The sequence below is a fragment of the Choloepus didactylus genome, chromosome 13, assembly GCF_015220235.1.
Source record: "Choloepus didactylus isolate mChoDid1 chromosome 13, mChoDid1.pri, whole genome shotgun sequence".
Classification (NCBI taxonomy): domain Eukaryota; kingdom Metazoa; phylum Chordata; class Mammalia; order Pilosa; family Megalonychidae; genus Choloepus; species Choloepus didactylus.
In genome coordinates this window covers 16612518-16617266 of record NC_051319.1, presented here as the reverse complement: position 1 = coordinate 16617266, position 4749 = coordinate 16612518, and the positions used below count along the sequence as shown (strand labels likewise).

The window sequence follows — 4749 nt, the reverse complement described above, 5'->3', positions numbered from 1 at the left end:
ATATGTCTGTTATTGTGTTTTATTTAGAGATTAAGCATGTTTTAATGTGATGTGTATAGCTGCCAAGTTGACAAGGGGTGGACTGTGATGGTTAGGCTCATGTGTCAACTTGGCCAGGTGATGGTGCCCAGTTACCTGTTTAAGCAAGCACTGGCCTGTCTGTTGCTGTGAGGACATTTCATGGACTTACATCTGCAGTCAGCTAAGGGGAGTGTCTTCTGCAATGAGAGATGTTTAATCTAATCAGTGGAAGGCTTTTAAGGGGAAGGTGATAGCTTCAGCAGTCAGAAGAGAGAACTTTCGTCTTTAATTCAGCCAGCCAGACTCTATGGGAGAATTCATTGAAGACCTTCATCCAAGTGCCAGCTTGCAGCTGCCCTATGGAATTTGGACTCGTGGATCCTCACAGTTTTGTGAGACACCTTTTTTGAATTCAATTTTATTGTGATATATTCACATACCATACAGTCATCCAAAGTGTACAGTTCACAGTACCATCATATAGTTGTGCATTCATCACCCCAATCTATTTTTTGAACATTTTCCTTATACCAGAAAAAGTGAAAATAAGAATAAAAAAATAAAACTAAAAAATAACACCCAAATCACCCCCCAACGTATTTTTCATTTAGTTTTTGTCCCCATTTTTCTACTCATCCATCCATACCCTGGATAAAGGGAGTGTGACCCACAAGATCTGCACAATCACACCGTCACCCCTTGTAAGCTACATTGCTATACAATCGTGTGTGAGACACTTTTATAAAATCTCTTACTATTTACAGATGTTTCCTTTTGGTTCTGTTTTCTTAGAGTACCCTGACTAATACAACTGTTAATTTAATTCCATTGATCTATACGTATGTCCTGTTGGCAGAACTATGCTCTTTTGATTACTGTGGCTTTGTAATGAGTTTTAAAATTGGGAATTTGAGTTCTTTAACTTCATTTTTCTTTTTCAAGATGTTTTTGGCTATTTGAAATCCTTTACACTTCCATAAAATTTGATGACTTGTTTTTCCATTCCTGCAAAGAAGGCTGTTGGGATTTTGATTGGGATTGCGAAGAATTTGTAAATTGCTTTGGGTAGAATTAACATCTTAGCAATATTTAGTATTCCAAATCAATCAACATGGAGTGTCCTTCAATTTATTTAGGTTTTATTGATTTCTTTTAGTAATTTTTATGGTTTTCCATGTACAAGTCCTTTATATTTAAGTTTATTTCTAGAATACTTTATTATTTAGTTGCTATTGTAAATTGACTTTTTTCCTTGATTTCCTCTTCAGATTGTTCATTAGTAGTGTATAGATATACTACTGATTTTGCATGTTGATCCTGTACTCAAGCACTTTGCTGAATTCATTTATTAGTTCTAGGAGTTTTGTTGTGGATTTTTCAGGATTTTCTATGTTTAGAATCATGTCACCTGCAAATAGGTAAAATTTTACTTCTTCCTTTCCAATTTGGATGTGTTTTATTTCTTTTTCTTACCTAATTGTTCTGGCTAGAACTTCCCATACAATGTTGAATAGCAGTGATAACAGTGGGCATCCTTGTCTTGTTCCTGATCTTAGAGGGAAAGCTTTCAGTCTTTCCTCATTGAGTATGATGTTAGTGGGTGGATTTTCATATATACTCTTATCGTGTTGAGGAAGTTTCCTTCTATTCCTAGTTTTCTAAGTGTTTGTATCAAGAAGCTGTGTTGAATTTTGTCAAATGCCTTTTCTGCATCAATTGAGAAGATTGTGTGTTTTTATTTTCCCTTGTTATATTAAAGTGTTGCATTATGTTGATTGATTTTCTTATGTTGAATCACCCTTGCCTACCTGGGATATACCCCACTTGATCATGGCATATAATTCTTTTTTATATAGAAAACTGATGAAGAAACTTTATAGAAAGGTGATGAAGAAATGAGCAAAGTAAGACTTGTTTTGCTGAAGAATATAAAGAACATACAATTATATCTTCAAGAGCTTTTCTGGAACATTTTGAAGCATTGAATTAAAACATCATCATCTAACAACAAAACATTAACTCATCTGAAGAGGAGCAGTGCAAAATGTTCTAAGGCAGCAGCATTCAGGAGAACTTTCTGTGATGATGGAAATAGTTCATATTGCTGTGCTGTCTGATATGGAAGCCACTAGACATGTGAACACTTGAAATATAACTAGTGCAATTGAGGAACTGAATTTTCAATTTAATTTAATTTTGATTTACATGGCCACATGTGGCTAGTGGCTATTGATTGGACAGTACAGTTCTAATACCTCATTCTGAAGGACTGGAAGAAGGGTGTGGAAAGAGAGGAAAGCTGTTAACAGATCTATTTGGTAAGTTAAACAAGATTGGAAATTCTCCACTGCTTCTGAAGGTAGGGAATGACCTAACCCATTCTGAGAGGTACAAGGGAAGGACTCGTGCTGAGACCTCAGTATGCCCTCCCAACTCGTGTCTAATGCCACTGGGAGTAAAAGGTCTAGGATCTTGATCACTCAGATGGGAAGCCTATGGTTCAACACAGAATTGGAGGCTTAGGCCACTCCTGGGATTAACTATGTGTGGAGGTCATGGTGGTAGGGAGCTAGAGATGGAGGTGCTCATTTCCAAACAGGGTTTCCAGAGCCAGAGGAGGATTTAGAGGTGGAAAGACCTGAGGGCCCTTTCTGGGCACTGTCAGGCTGTTTAGGCCTTTTCTTTTAAGTTCTTCTTCTTGCTTTTGAACACTTAGCTGAGATCCAGCTTGGTTATAAAGGAGCTGATCTCTCTTGTGAGCAGGTTTGTATTATAGGTGATGAGTATACATTTTGAACCATTGCTTGGCCTGGGGGCTTATGCATTGCTGGTGAAAACATATCACTACTGGGACAGGCCCAGATGAGTGACGAGCAGGCAATAATAAGCAGTAAAGGTATCTGAGAAAATGCCAGCATAAAGCTTTGTCCAGGAACTGGATTTCAGTGTCTTATGCTAATGCTGGTTTCCCACTTTTGTAGACAAGGCAAACCTTCCCATTCCCATTGCAAGAATCCAGCTCAAATATCACACTGTGAGAGTCAGTGTGGAGCTTCTCTGGTTTGTCCTCACTGGCTTCATTTGAATCATCCTCCAGGTCTGCAAGAGTTGGTGCATTAGGAAGTGAATACATGGAAGACTGGTTGAGTTGAGTCAGTTTTGAGATGTTCTTAATTGCCATGCTGCCCAATGGAATGGTGTGCTCATCCAGCTTCACACTCCATATCACATGGAAACCATTGATCATCATTTAAAAATTCTTCATATATTCTGGCAGCACAGTCATTTTTTGTACCCATGAAGAAATCATATGACATTCAGTAGGTGCTTTTTCTATGATGGTCATCTCAGTCACTCCTGGAAATTCTAGGTCAATTTCTCCAGTTGTGGCTTGCTGCAGCCCAGCCGCAAGAGTGGCTTCTGCTCCATGGTTGGTGTACCTGCTACATGTTCACAGCTGGGAGAGCAGCAGGGTCCTGAGGCAAGAGCAGGGCTGGCAGGAGAAAGGGAGGACATTGCCTCAGCATCTCTGCCTTCCATTTTGGGGCATGCTGGGAGTTTCAATTCTTGGCACCTGACTGCACAGCTGGGCAGGAATGTGGGGCCCACACTTATCTGGGAGCAGTAGTTCCATGGGGTTGCTTGTTGCTCTGCCCCAGGCCTGTTGGGCCTGTGTTCCACCAAGCCTCTGGACACAGCCTCTCCAGCCTGTACAGTTCTTTTATTGTGCTGTTGGATGAGATTTGCTAGCATTTCATTGAGGAGTTTTGTATCTATATTGTAAGGGATATTGTGGTATCTTTATCTGGCTTTGGTATTAGGGTGATGTTGGCCTCATGAGATGAGTTAGGAAATATTCCTTCCTCTTCAACTTTTTGGGAGAGTTTGAACAGAATTGGTGTTAATTTTTCTCAGATCATTGTAAAATTCACCAGTGACGCCTTCTGACCCTGGGCTTGTCTTTATTGGAAAATTTTTGATTACTGATTACTAGTTATTGGTTTCTTGAAATCTTCTATTTCTTCTTGAGTCACATTAAGTAGTTTATTTGTTTTTGGAATTTTTTCATTTCTTCTAGGTTATCTAATTTGTTGATGTACAGTTGTTTATAGCATCCTCTTAGGAACCTTTTTAGTTCTGATTTTAGTTATTTGTGTCCTGTCTCTTCTTTTCTTTGTCAGTCTCACTAAAGGTTTTTCAATTTTGTTAATCTTTTCAAAGAACAAACTTTTGGGTTTTTCGATTTTCTTATTGTTTATTCCCTATTTCATTCATCTCCACTCTAGTCTTTATTGTTTTTTTTCCTTCTGTTTGCTTTGTGTCTAGTTTGTTCCTTTTTTCTAGATCTTCTAGTTGTGAGGTTGGGTCTGTGGATTTGAGATCTTCTTTTTTAATATAAGCATTTAGAGATATCAATTTCCTCTCAGCACTGCCTTTGCTCATCCCATAAATTTTGGTATGTTGTGTTTTCATTTTCCTTTACCTCAAGATATTGCCTAATTTCCCTAGTGATTTCTTCTTTGACTCAATGGTTATTTAAAAGTGTGTTTTAAAATTTACACATATTTGTGAATTTTCTGGTACTCCCTCTGCTATATAATGACCTTCTGTGTCTCTCATAACAGTTTTTGACTTTGACTATTTTATCTGACATTATTATAGCCACCTCAGCTTTCTTTTTGTTATTTTTTGCATAGAATTTTTTCCCCATCCTTTCACTTTCATCCT

The 4749-nt window shown here is 38.1% G+C and overlaps 1 pseudogene; it reads right to left on the bottom strand.

Annotated features, from left to right (window-relative positions):
• Positions 1–2606: 2606 nt before the first annotated feature.
• Positions 2607–3376, bottom strand: LOC119508459 (annotated as a pseudogene).
• Between the last annotated feature and the right edge of the window lie 1373 nt (positions 3377–4749).